The 13,506-nt window shown below is 61.7% G+C and overlaps 1 pseudogene; it reads right to left on the bottom strand.

Moving 5' to 3' along the window:
* Positions 1-1,637: 1,637 nt before the first annotated feature.
* LOC135224905 (putative mediator of RNA polymerase II transcription subunit 26) lies at positions 1,638-5,405 on the bottom strand (annotated as a pseudogene).
* Between the last annotated feature and the right edge of the window lie 8,101 nt (positions 5,406-13,506).

Genomic DNA, 13,506 nt, shown 5'->3' with positions numbered 1-13,506 from the left:
GTAGTTAACTGCTTGTCCGATCGTGCGCGTGCGGCGCGCGCTGAGGGGCGGGCGGTGAAGAATCACTTTTGCTTTCGGCCGTGGTGTGACAGGACGTGTTCGTCATCGCTCTGCCCGCTATTTCGTCGTGTGCTTTGGATGTTTACAATTTCTTCTGACTGGTTTGTTTGTGGTCTTGAATGAAATTGTAAGTACTCTTTTTTTCATTTTTCATTGAGTGAAGTGAATTAATTAATCATGGATCAAGAAGAGCTTTCGCCGCGCCCCCCCCCCACCAGCTGCCCGTAGAGTGTGTCCGGGCTGGAGGGGCGTAAATGCGGCGGATTCCGCTCTTACCCAGATATTGATCCTCATGAGTTATGTTTTCGGTGTCGGGGGCGAGATGCTCCCGAACCGCAACCATGTAATGTGTGTGTAATTGGTCCGAGGCGCAGTGGGTGCTGTACGAGGGTAGGAAGAGGCGTAGGTCGACCAAGGAGTCGTCGGAAAGCTCTCCAGCGACTCCTTTGGTTACGGATACCTCGTCATCCTTCCTGTCTCCAGCTCAGCCCCCCACGATTTGCTCCTTACCCCTGCGGGGGGGGGTTTCGGAGTCCTTCTCCTCACTCGACCCGTCGAGTGTGGAGGAGGGTGCCCGATACCCGGATGTTCAATTGTATTCGGGGTCTTCCGTCCGCTCTGGGTGGGGGTTCGTCCTCCCCCAAGCGCGAGGGTGCCCCTCTAACTGACCCGACTGTTCCTCCCTCAGGGGTGTGCCTTCTGTGAGTGACGACCTTGGACAGGTGTGGGCGTCGTTGGGACTGCAGGGCGCCCCCAGTATCCAGGGCTTGATTCAACGGCTAGCGGGGTCGGCAGTTGTAACTCATGGTGTAGTTACAACAACGACCAATACTGTGTCAACACCAGCGTACGCCGCCCCATCCTCATGTGGTGTATACGCAACACATTGCGTCGGTGACTCCAACGGCATCAATTCAAATGGCCGATCGCTGCCGTACCTAAGAGGGGCGTGCCGCCGCCACCCCCTGGGTTTTATGTGCTGCCGACTCCCGACTTTCGCTGCCACCAAAAGTTCGCCCCTGGATCTACCGCCCGTCCCAATGATGAGTTTGGCTGAGATGGAGAGGTCTGTGACGCCGGACTATGATGCGTACTGCCGTACCTGCAGCGAGTGTTGCTGGGCCCAGCCCCGCTTTTCGCCGCTCCTACGAAGCGCGCGGTGCGGGACTCTCATGTTGATGTTGCTGCTGGGTGCTGGTCCTGCTGGTGCTGGTCCTGCTGCTGCTGGTCCTATTGGTGCTGGTCCTGCTGCTGCTGGTCCTGCTGCTGCTGGTCCTGCTGCTGCTGGTCCTATTGGGTGCGTGGTTCCTGCTGCTGCTGGTTCCTGCTGGTGCTGGTCCCTGCTGCTGCTGGTCCTATTGGTGCTGGTCCTGCTGCTGCTGGTCCTGCTGGTGCTGTCCTGCTGGTCTGGTCCCTATTGTGCTGGTCCTGCTGCTGGTCCCCTGCTGGTCCCTGGTCTGCTGCTGCTGGCTCTGCCTGCTCTGCTGGTCCTGCTGGTGCTGGTCCTATTGGTCTGGTCCTGCTGCTGCTGGTCCTGCTGGTGCTGGTCCTATTGGTGCTGGTCCTGCTGCTGCTGGTCCTGCTGCTGCTGGTCCTATTGGTGCTGGTCCTGCTGCTGCTGGTCCTGCTGCTGCTGGTCCTGTTGGTGCTGGTCCTGCTGCTGCTGGTCCTGCTGGTGCTGGTCCTGCTGCTGCTGGTCCTGCTGCTGCTGGTCCTGCTGGTGCTGGTCCTATTGGTGCTGGTCCTGCTGCTGCTGGTCCTGCTGGTGCTGGTCCTGCTGCTGCTGGTCCTGCTGCTGCTGGTCCTGCTGGTGCTGGTCCTGCTGCTGCTGGTCCTGCTGCTGCTGGTCCTGCTGCTTGCTGGCCTATTGGTGCTGTCCTGCTGCTGCTTGGGTCCTGCTGCTGCTGGTCCTGCTGGTGCTGGTCCCTGCTGCTGCTGGTCTATTGGTGCTGGTCCTGCTGCTGCTGGTCCCTTGCTGGTGCTGGTCCTGCTGCTGCTGGTCCTGCTGGTGCTGGTCCTGCTGCTGGCTGGTCCCCCCCCCCTGCTGCTGCCTTGGTCCTGCTGCTGCTGGTCCTGCTGCTGCTGGTCCTATTGGTGCTGGTCCTGCTGCTGCTGGTCCTGCTGCTGCTGGTCCTGCTGCTGCTGGTCCTGCTGGTGCTGGTCCTGCTGCTGCTGGTCCTATTGGTGCTGGTCCTGCTGCTGCTGGTCCTGCTGGTGCTGGTCCTGCTGCTGCTGGTCCTGCTGCTGCTGGTCCTATTGGTGCTGGTCCTGCTGCTGCTGGTCCTGCTGCTGCTGGTCCTGCTGCTGCTGGTCCTGCTGCTGCTGGTCCTGCTGGTGCTGGTCCTATTGGTGCTGGTCCTGCTGCTGCTGGTCCTGCTGCTGCTGGTCCTGCTGCTGCTGGTCCTGCTGGTGCTGGTCCTGCTGGTGCTGGTCCTGCTGCTGCTGGTCCTGCTGGTGCTGGTCCTGCTGGTGCTGGTCCTGCTGTTGCTGGTCCTACTGGTGCGTCTGGTCCTGCTGGTGCTGGTCCTGCTGCTGCTGGTCCTGTTGGTGCTGGTCCTGCTGCTGCTGGTCCTGCTGGTGCTGGTCCTGCTGCTGCTGGTCCTGCTGCTGCTGGTCCTGCTGGTGCTGGTCCTGCTGCTGCTGGTCCTGCTGGTGCTGGTCCTATTGGTGCTGGTCCTGCTGCTGCTGGTCCTGCTGGTGCTGGTCCTGCTGCTGCTGGTCCTGCTGCTGCTGGTCCTATTGTGCTGCGTCCTGCTGCTGCTGGTCCTGCTGGTGTCGGTCCCTGCTGCTGCTGGTCCTGCTGCTGCTGGTCCTATTGGTGCTGGTCCTGCTGCTGCTGGTCCCTGCTGCTGCTGGTCCTGCTGCTGCCTGGTCCTGCTGCTGCTGGCCTGCTGGTGCTGGGTCCTATTGGTGCTGGTCCTGCTGCTGCTGGTCCCTGCTGGCTTGCTGGTCCTGCTGGTGCTGTGTCCTATTTGGTGCTGGTCCTGCTGCTGCTGTCCTGCTGCTGCTGGGGTCCTGCTGGTGCTGGGTCCTATTTGGTGCTGGTCCTGCTGCTTGCTGGTCCTTGCTGCTGCTGTCCTGCTGGTTCTGGTCCTATTGTGCTGGTCCTGCTGTTGCTGGTCCTGCTGGTGCTGGTCCTGCTGTTGCTGGTCCTGCTGGTGCTGGTCCTGCTGTTGCTGGTCCTGCTGGTGCTGGTCCTGCTGGTGCTGGTCCTATTGGTGCTGGTCTGCTGCTGCTGGTCCCTGCTGCTGCTGGTCCTGCTGGTGCGGTCCTGCTGCTGCTGGTCCGCTGCTGCTGGTCCCTGCTGCTGCTGGTCCCCTATGGTGCTGGTCCTGCATGCTGCTGGTCCTATTGGTGCTGGTCTGCTGCTGCTGGTCCTCTGCGCTGGTCCTTTGGTGCTGGTCCTGCTGCTGCTGGTTCCTGCTGCTGCTGGTCCTGCTGGTGCTGGTCCCTGCTGCTGCTGGTCCTGCTGCTGCTGGTCCTATTTGTTGCTGGTCTGCCTGCTGCTGGTCCTATTGGTGCTTGGTCCCTGCGCTGCTGGTCCTATTGGTGTGGCCTGGCCTGCTGCTGCTGGTCCTATTGGTGCTGGTCCTGCTGCTGCTGGTCCTATTGGTGCTGGTCCCCTGCTGCTGCTGGTCCTAATTGGTGCTGGTCCTGCTGCTGCTGGTCCTTATTTGGTGCTGGTCCTGCGCTGGCGGTCCTGGGCTGCTGCTGGTCCTATTTGGTGCTGGGTCCTGCTGCTGCTGGTCCTTCCTGGTGCTGGTCCTCTGGTGGCTTGTCCTGCTTGCTGCTGGTCCTATTGGTGCTGGTCCTGCTGCTGCTGGTCCTATTGGTGCTGGTCCTGCCTGCTGGCTGGTCCTATGGTGGCCTGTCCTGCTGCTGCTGGTCCTATTGGTGGCTGGTCCCTGCTGCTGCTGGCCTTTGCTTGGCTGCGGGTCCTATTGGTGCTGGTCCTGCTGGTGCTGGTTCCTGCTGGTGCTGGTCCCTGCTGCTGGTCCTTTGGTGCTGGGTCCTGCTGCTGCTGTCTATTGGTGTGGTCCTGCTGCTGACTGGTCCTATTGGTGCTGGTCCCTGGCTGCTGCTGGTCCTCTGCTGCTGGTCCCGGCTTGGGGCTGTGGTCCTATTGGTGCTGGTCCCTGCTGCTTTGCTGGTCTGCTGCTGCTGTCCTATTGGTGCTGGATCCTGCTGGTGCTGGTCCTATTGGTGCTTGGGTCCTGCTGCTTGCTGGTCCCTGCTGGCTGCTGGTCCTATTGGTTCTGGTTCCTGCTTCTGCTGGCCCCTGGGCTGCTGCTGGTCCTCTGGTTGCTGGTCCTGCTGCTGCTGGTCTGCTGCTGCTGGTCCTGCTGGCTGCTGGTTCCTGCTGCTGCTGCTGGTCCTATTGGTGCTGGTCCTGCTGCTGCTGTCCTGGCTGCTGGCTGGGCCTATTGGTGCTGGTCCTGCTGCTGCTGGTCCCTTGGCTTGCTGGTCCTGCTGGTGCTGGTCCATTGGTGCGGTCCTGCTGCTGCTGGTTCCCTGCTGGTTGCTGGTCCTGGCTGCGCTGGTTCCCTGCTGGCTGCTGGTCCTATTGGTGCTGGTCCCTGCCTGCTGCTGTCCTATTGGTGCTGGTCCTACTGCTGCCTTGGTCCTGCCTGGTAGCTGGTCCTGCTTGGTGCGGTCCCTGGCTGGTGCGGTCCCTGCTGGTGCTGTCCTGCTGGTGCTGGTCCTTGCTGCTGCTGGTCCTGCTGCTGCTTGTCCTGCTGCTTGGCTGGTCCTATTGGTTGCTGGTCCCGGCTGTGCGGTCCTGCTGCTGCTGGTCCTATTGGTGCTGGTCCTGCTGCTGCTGGTCCTATTGGTGTGGTCCCTGCTGGTGCTGGTCCTAATTGGTGCTTGGTCCTGCTGCTGCTGGTCCTGATTGGTGCTGGTCCTGCTGCTGCTGGTCCTATTGGTGGCTGGTCCTGCTGGTGCTGGTCTATTGGGTGCTGGTCCTCCTGCTGGTTGCTGTCCTGGCTGCCTGCTGGTCCCTGCTGGTCCTGGTCCATTGGTGCTGGTCCTGCTGCTTGCGGTCCTGCTGCTGCCTGCCTATTGTGCTGGTCCTGCTGCTGCTGGTTCCTATTGGTGCCTGGTCTGCTGGTGCTGGTCCTATTGGTGCTGGTCCTGCTGGTGCTGGTCCTATTGGTGCTGGTCCTGCTCTGCTGTTCCATTGGTGCTGGTCCTGCTGCTGGCCCTGCTGGCTGCCTGGTCCTCTGGTGCGTCCTATTTGGTGCTGGTTCCTGCCTAGCTGCTGGTTCCCTGCGGCCGGCTGGTCCTATTGGGCTGGTTCCTGCTGCCTGCTGGCCGCTGCTGCTGGTCCTATTGTTGCTGTCCATGCTGCTGCTGGTCCTATTGGTGCTGGTCTGCCTGGTGCCTGGTCTATTGGTGCTGGTCCTGCTGCTGCTGGTCTATTGGTGCTGGTCCTGATGCTGCTGGTCCTATTGGTGCTGGTCCTAATGCTGGTCCTCCTGCTTCTGGTCCTATTTGTGGCTGGTCCCTGCTGCTGCTGGTCCCTATTGGTCTGGGTCCCTGCTGGTGCTGGTCCTTTGGGTGCTGGTACTGCTGTGCTGGTCCTATTGGTGCTGGTCCTGTGGTGCTGGTCCTATTGGTGCTGGTCCCGCTGGTGGCTGCTGGCCGCTGCTGGCCCTGCTGGTGCGTCCTGACTGTGCTGGGTCCTCGGGTGCTGGTCCTATTGGTGCCTGGTCCTGCTGCTGCTTGGTCCTATTGGTGATTGGTCCTGCTGTGCTGGTTCCCTGCTGCTCTGTCCTATTGGTGCTGGTTCCTGCTGCTGCTGGTCCTATTTGGTGCTGGTCCCCTGCTGCGGCGGGTCCTGCCTGCTTGCTGGTTCCTATTGGTGCTGGTCTGCTGGCTGCCTGGTCCTTCTGCTGCTGGTCCTGCTTGGTGCTGGTCCTATTGGTGCTGGGTCCTGCTGGCTGCTGGTCCTGCTGGTTGGCTGGTCCTGCGGCTGGCTGGTCCTGCTGCTGCTGGTCTATTGGTGCTGGATCCTGCTGCTGCTGGTCCTTTGGTGCTGGTCCTGCTGGCTGCTGGCCTCTTGGGTGCTGTCCTATTTGGTGCTGGTCCTGCTGCTGACTGGTCCTTCTTCTTGCTGGTCCTGCCTGGTTCTGGTCCTGCTGGTGCTGGGGTCCTGCTGGCGGCTGGTCCTATTTGGTGCTTGGTCCCTGCTGCTTGGCTGTCTATTGGTGCCTGTCCTCTCTGCTGTCCTATTGGTGGCCTGGTCCGCTTGCTGCTGGTCCTATTGGGTGCTGGTCCTGCTGCTGCTGGTCTATTGCTGGTTCCGTGGCTCCTGCTGGCTATTGGTGCTGGTCCTGCTGCTGCTGGTCCTATTTGGTGGCTGGTCCCTGCTTCCTGGCGTCCTGGCTGCTGCTGGGTCCTCCTGGTGCTGGTCCTGCTGGTGCTGTCCTATTGGTGCTGGTCCTGCTGCTGCTGGTCCTGCTGGCTGCTGGTCCTATTGGGTGCTGGTCCTGCTGGTGCTGGTCCTATTGGTTCTGGTGCCTGCTGCCTGCTGGTCCTATTGGTGCCTGGTCCCTGCTGTGCTGGTCCTGCTGCTGCTGGTCCTATTGGGTGCTGGTCCTCTGGTTGCTGGTCCTATTGGTGCTGGTCCTGCTGGTGCTGGTCCTATTGGTGCTGGTTCCTTCTGCTGCCTGGTCCTATGCTGGTCCTGCTGCTGCTGGTCTGCTGGGTGCTGGTCCTATTGGTGCTGGTCCTGCTGCTGCTGGATCCTGGTCTTGTGCTGGTCCTGGCTTGCTGCTGGTCTGCGCTTGCAGGTGCTGCTGGTCCTGCTGCTGCTGGTTCCTATGGTCCTATTTGGTGCTGGTCCTGCTGGCTGCTGGTTCCTATTTGGTGCTTGGTCCTGTCGTAGGCTGCTGGTCCCGCTGGCTCTGGTCCTATTGGTGCTGGTCTGCTGCTGTCGGGGTGCTGGGCCTGCTGGTGCTGGTCCTATTGGTGCTGGTCCTGCTGCTGGCTGGTCCTGCTGCTGCTGGTCCTAGCTTGTGGCTAGGTGCTGGTCCTGCTGCTGCTGGTCCTATTGGTGCTGGTCCTGCTGGCTGCTGGTCCTGATTGGCCTGCTGGTCCGCCTGCTGCTGTTCCTATGGTGCCTGCCTAGCTGCTGGTCCTGGCTGCTGCTGATGGTCCTATTGGTGCTGGTCCTGGCCGCTGATGGTCTGGTGCCTATTGGTGCTGGCCTGCTGCTGGTGATGGTCCTATTGGTGCTGGTCCTGCTGGCTGCTGGTCCTATTGGTGCTGGTCTGCTGCTGCTGGTCCTGCTGCTGCGGGTCCTATTGGTGCTGGTCCTGCTGCTGCTGGTCCTATTGGTGCTGTCTGCTGGTCCTGCTGGTGCTGGTCCATGGTGCTGGTCTGCTGCTGGGCTGGTCCTGCTGAGCTGCTGGTCCTGCTGGCTGCTGGTCCTGATTGGTGCTGGTCCTGCTGCTTGCTGGTCCATTGGTGCTGGTTCCTGCTGCTGCTGGTTCCCTGCTGCTGCCTGGTCCTATTGGTGGTGCTGGTCCTGCTGCTGCTGGTCCAATGCTGCTGCTGGTCCTGCTGGCTGCTGGTCCTATATTTGGTGCTGGTCCTGCTGCTGCTGGTCCTATTGGTGCTGGTCCTGCTGCTGCTGGTCCTATTGTGCTGGTCCTGCCTGCTGACTGGTCCTATTGGTGCTGGTCCATGCTGGCTGCTGGTCCTCCTTGGCTGCTTGTGGTCCTGCTGCTGCTGGTCCATATTGGTGCTGGTCCTGCTGCTGATGGTCCTATGGTGCTGGTCCTGCTGCTGCTGTCCCTGGATGCTGCTGGTCTATTGGTGCTGGTCTGCTGGCTGCTGTCCTGCTGAGGATGCTGGTCCCGGCTGCTGGCTGGTCCTGGTCCTGCTGCTGGTCCATTGGTGGCTGGTCCTGCTGCTGCTGGTCCTATTGGTGCTGGGTCCTGCTGCTGCTGGTTCCTATTGGTGCTGGTCCTGCTGCTGCTGGTCCTATTGGTGGTGCTGGTCCTGCTGCTGCTGGTCCTATTGGTGCTGGTCCTGCTGCTGCTAGGTCCCTGGCCGCTGCTGCTGGGTCCTTTGGTGCCTTGGTCCTGGCTGGCCTGCTGGTGCCTATTGGTGCTGGTCCCTGCTGCTGCTGGTCCTGCTGCTGATGGTCTATTGGTGCTTGGTCCTGGCTGCTGCTGCTCCTAATGGCTGCTGGTCCTGGTCTGCTGCTGGTCCTCCTTGGTGCTTGTTACCGGCTGGTGCTGGTCCTTTGGTGCTGGTCCTGCTGTGCTGGTCCTATTGGTGCTGGTCCTCTGCTGGCTGATGGTCCTGCTGCTGCTGGTGCCTGCTGGTGCTGGTCTGCTGCTGCTGGTCCTATTGGTGCTGGTTCCTGCTGCTGCTGGTCCTATTGGTGAATGGTACCTGCTGCTGCTAGGTCCTATTGGTGCTGGCCTTTGGTGCTGGTCCTGATGCTGCTGGTCCTATTGGTGCTGGTCCTGCTGCTGCTGTTCCTATTGGTGCTGGTCCCATGGTGCTGGGTGCTGCTGGTCCCCTATTGGGTGCTGGTCCCTGCTGCTGCGGTCCTGTTGGTGGCGGGGTCCCTTGGCTGGTTGCCTGGTCCTTTGGTGGCTGGTTCCTGCTGGTGCTGGTTTCCCTGCTGGTGCTGGTCCTGCTGCTGCTGGTCCTGGTCCATTGGTGCTGGTTCCTTGCTGGCTGCTGGTCCTGCTGGTGCTGGTCCTGGCTGCATTGCTGGTCCTAAGCTGGTGCTTGTCTGTTCCTGCTGCTGGTCCTATTGGTGCTGGTCCTGCTGCTGCTGGTCCTATTGGTGCTGGTCCTGCTGCTGCTGGTCCTATGCTGCTGCTGGCCTATTGTGCTGGTCCTGCTGCTGCTGGTCCTATTGGTTGCTGGTCCTGCTGGCTGCTGGTCCTGATTGGTGCTGGTCCTAGCTTGCTGCTGGTCCTGCTGGCTTGCTGGTCCTTTGGTGCTGGTCCTGCTGCTGCTGGTCCTGCTGTTGGCTGGTCCTATTGGTGCTGGGTCCTGCTGCTGCTGGTCCTTGCTGCTGCTGGTCCAGCTTGGTGCTGGGTTCATTTGCTTGGTGTGGTCCTATTGGTGGTTATGGTGCTGGTCCTGGCCTTTGCTGGCCTTGGGCCTTTGCTGGGCCTTTGGGCTGGTTCCTATGGTTCTGTTCTGCCTACTGCTGGTCCTGCTGGTGCTGGTCCCTGCTTTGGGTGCTGGTCTGCTGTGCTGGTCCGGCTGGTGCTGGTCCCTATTGTGCGGGTTCCTTGCTTGGGGCCTGCCTTTTGGGTCCTTTCCCTTTGTGGGCCTGGTTCCTGCTGGGCCTGGCTGGTTTCCTTGCTTTGGTGGCCTTGGTCCTGGCCTGGTGCTCGGTCCTGCTGCTGCTGGTCCTATTAAGTTTTGGGGGGGGGCTGGGTCCACCACTTCCTGCTTTGCTGGTTTCCTATTGGTTGGGCTGGTCCTTGCGGCTTGGGCCTTGGGGTTCCTGGGCCCTGCTTGCTGGTCCTACTTGGTGCGGTCCACTGGCTGGCTGCTGGTCCTATTGGTTGCTGGTTTCCCTGGCTGCTGGCTGGTCCTATTTTTGGTGGCCTTGGTCCTGCTGTGGGGCCATTGGGTTCCTGCCTTTGGGTGCTGGTCTGGGGCCCGTGGGCCTGGTTTCCTGCTGGCTGCTGGTCCTATTTGGTTGGGCTGGTCCTGGGCTGCTGCTGGTCCCTAGGGTGGTGCTGGGTCCTTGCTTGCTGCTGGTTCCTGGGCCTGTGGCTGGTTTTCTGCTGGTGGGGGCCTGGTCCTGCTGCTGCTGGTCCTATGGTTTTTTTGGCTTGGGCCTGCTGGCCTTGCTGGTCTTGGTTGGGTGCTGGGTTCCCTTTGGCTGCTGCTGGGCTGGCTGGGGCTTTGTTTCTGCTTGGTGCTGGTCCTGCTGGTGCTGGTTCCTGCTGGTGCTGGGTCATGCTGGTGCTGGTTTTTTTTTCCTATTGGTGCTGGTCCTGCTTTTTGTGCTGGTCTATTGGGTGCTGGTCCTGGCCTGGTTTTGCTTTGGCCTATTGGTTGGCTGGTCTGCCTGGGCCCTGGGCTGGTCCTGCTTTGTGCGGTTTTTCCCTGCTGGTGCTGGTTTTTTCCTATTTGGGTGCTGGTCCTGCTGCTGTCTGGTCCTGCTGGGGTGCTGTTTTCCTGGGCTTTGGTGCTGGTCCTGCTGGTGCTGGTACCTATTTGGTTTTTTGCTGGTCCTTGCTGCTGCTGGTCCTATTGGGCTTTGGGGTCCTGCTGGCTGCTGGTCCCTGCTGGTGCTGGTCCTGCTTGGTTTTGCTGTCTGCTGCTAGCTGGTTCCCTATTGGTGCTGTCCCTGCTGCTGCTGGTTTTTTCCTATTGGTGCTGGGTCCTTGCTGGCTGCCTGGTCCTGCTGGTGCTGGGGTTCCTGCTGGTGCTGGTTTTTCCTGCTGCTGCTGGGTTCCCTATTGGTGCTGGTCCTGGGCCTGGCGGCTGCTGGGCCTATGGTGCTGGTCCTGGCTGCTGCTGGTCCTGCTGGTGCTGGTCCTTGGCCTGGATTGGTGCGGTCCTATTGGTGCTGGTCCTGCTGCTGCTGGTCCTATTGGTGCTGGTCCTGCTGCTGCTGGTCCTATTGGTGCTGGTCCTGCTGCTGCTGGTCCTATTGGTGCTGGTCCTGCTGCTGCTGGTCCTATTGGTGCTGGTCCTGCTGCTGCTGGTCCTGCTGGTGCTGGTCCTGCTGGTGCTGGTCCTGCTGCTGCTGGTCCTATTGGTGCTGGTCCTGCTGCTGCTGGTCCTATTGGTGCTGGTCCTGCTGCTGCTGGTCCTGCTGGTGCTGGTCCTGCTGTGCTGGTCCTATTGGTGCTGGTCCTGCTGGTGCTGGTCCTGCTGGTGCTGGTCCTATTGGTGCTGGTCCTGCTGCTGCTGGTCCTATTGGTGCTGGTCCTGCTGCTGCTGGTCCTATTGGTGCTGGTCCTGCTGGTGCTGGTCCTATTGGTGCTGGTCCTGCTGCTGCTGGTCCTGCTGGTGCTGGTCCTGCTGGTGCTGGTCCTGCTGGTGCTGGTCCTGCTGGTGCTGGTCCTGCTGGTGCTGGTCCCCTGCTGCTGATGGTCCTATTGGTGCTGGTCCTGCTGCTGCTGGTCCTATTGGTGCTGGTCCTGCTGCTGCTGGTCCTGCTGGTGCTGGTCCTGCTGGTGCTGGTCCTGCTGCTGCTGGTCCTATTGGTGCTGGTCCTGCTGCTGCTGGTCCTATTGGTGCTGGTCCTGCTGCTGCTGGTCCTGCTGGTGCTGGTCCTGCTGGTGCTGGTCCTGCTGCTGCTGGTCCTATTGGTGCTGGTCCTGCTGCTGCTGGTCCTATTTGGTGCTGGTCCTGCTGCTCTGTCCTGCTGTGTCTGGGTCCTGCTGCTGCTGGCTCCTATTGGTGCTGGTCTGCTGCCTGCTGGTCCTATTGGTGCTGGTCCTGCTGGTGCTGGTCCTGCTGGTGCTGGTCCTGCTGGTGCTGGTCCTATTGGTGCTGGTCCTGCTGCTGCTGGTCCTGTTGGTGCTGGTCCTGCTGCTGCTGGTCCTATTGTGCTGGTCTGCTGGTGCTGGCCCTCTGCTGCTGTGTCTGCTGGTGCATGGTCCTGCTGGTGCTGGTCCTGCTGCTGCTGTCCTATTGGTGCTGGTCTTCTGCTCGCTGGTCCTGCTGCTGCTGGTCCTATTGGTGCTGGTCCTGCTGCTGCTGTCCTGCTGGTGCTGGTCCTATTGGTGCTGGTCCTGCTGCTGCTGGTCCTGGCTGCTGCTGGTCCTATTGGTGCTGGGTCTGCTGCAGCTGGTCCTGCTGGTGCTGGTCCTATTGGTGCTGGTCCTGCTGCTGCTGGTCCTGCTGGTGCTGGTCCTATTGGTGCTGGTCCTGCTGCTGCTGGTCCTGCTGGTGCTGGTCCTATTGGTGCTGGTCTGCTGTGCTGGTCCTGCTGCTGCTGGTCCTGCCTGCTGCTGGTCCTGCTGGTGCTGGTCCTGCTGGTGCTGGTCTGCTGGGTGCTGGTCCTGCTGGTGCTGGTCCTGCTGGTGCTGGTCCTGTTGGTGCTGGTCCTGCTGGTGCTGGTCCTGCTGGTGCTGGTCCTGCTGGTGCTGGTCCTGCTGGTGCTGGTCCTGCTGGTGCTGGTCCCGATGTGGTGCTGGTCCTGCTGTTGATGTTTTCCTTGGCCGCTCCTGCCGTGCCTGCCCCTGCCCACGTCGCGTCTCGTCATGGAGGTGCTGCACCGTCTCAGGTCTTTCCGGACAGGATCAGTCGGGGCGTGTTGCTTCGGCAATTGGCCCGACTTTTTCCGTGGATGGAAGCACCTGACGTCCGTCCTGAAGAGCTGACGAAGAAGAGGAAGAAGAAAGAGGAAGATGTCGTCGTCGTCTTCATCGTCCTTCTTCGTCGTCTGTTTGCCGCCTCTTCCCCTTCGACCTTCTAAGGCTTCCAAGCCGAAGAGAAGAAGGCTGCCTCCTCCCCCCCTAAGAGGCTCCTGCGGGACCTTCGAACGGGGCCCGTCTCGCTCCTGGCGTACGGTGGGGGGTGCTTCTGCTCGTCCTCCTGTTTCCCTCGGGACGGGCGGGCCCCGTCTCCTCTTCTGAGAAGAAGAAGAAGACGGGGACCAAGGATGTGCTGGCTACTGCTGGTACATCCGCGCCTGGTCTTGGTAGCACTGCTGCTAAGCCAGGTACCGGCTCGACTTCTCGTTCGCGAGAAGGTCCGAGTGTACGGTCTCCTTCGGGCGACCGTGCAGCCAAAGTCAAGACGCCTGAGCTTGCTCACCGTCATGACAGAGGCACGGAGCAGAAGACTGTCGAGAGTCGCGCAAGTGACGCTCGCCAGGCCAGCGGCCGCTCTCGTAGCGACCAGCCGGTACCTCGGGTTGACGTGACGGTCTCTGACCGGCCACGGGTTGAGGCTGGGAAGAGGTCCCCTCGACCAACGGCACCAGCTTCGGCTGGTACCAGCGGTTTGACGTGCCGTGAGGACGCTCACCGGTCTCACCGCGAAAGCGAGCTCTTGCAGATCACCTGACCGCCGCTCCCACAGGGACCGGACGGAGACGGTGGCCAGCAGCAGCTCGTCTGACGCACGAGATCGGGGTCGACGTGCTCAGTCGAGCCGCTCGCCACAGGTGAGCGGCACGACCAGGCCTGCAGTTCGATCCCCACCGCGGGTTGGTGATCGGCTACAGCCCCCCACGTACGCTGGTCCTGCCAGCGAACGAGGGGGGAGCGTCAGGTCTGTCTCTCCTATACCTTCAACTTCCTCGGGCTACACCGGGAAGAGCGAGGTACCTAGGAGTGATCGTGAGAGGTGCGCCGCTCACGATCCCGCCACGACGCCGCACGAACCAGGCATGGTCTTAGGACCAGCCAGGTCGTACGCGCAAGTGGTTAGGCGACCGTCAGGGGTCTGTTGCTGTTCCTCCTTCTGAAGGAGGAGGGTCTCGAGAGCTGCTCCTGT

The sequence above is a fragment of the Macrobrachium nipponense genome, chromosome 12 (genome assembly GCF_015104395.2).
Source record: "Macrobrachium nipponense isolate FS-2020 chromosome 12, ASM1510439v2, whole genome shotgun sequence".
Taxonomy (NCBI): domain Eukaryota; kingdom Metazoa; phylum Arthropoda; class Malacostraca; order Decapoda; family Palaemonidae; genus Macrobrachium; species Macrobrachium nipponense.
Note: the sequence above shows the minus strand (reverse complement) of the source record. Positions and strands in the feature narration are given on the sequence as shown.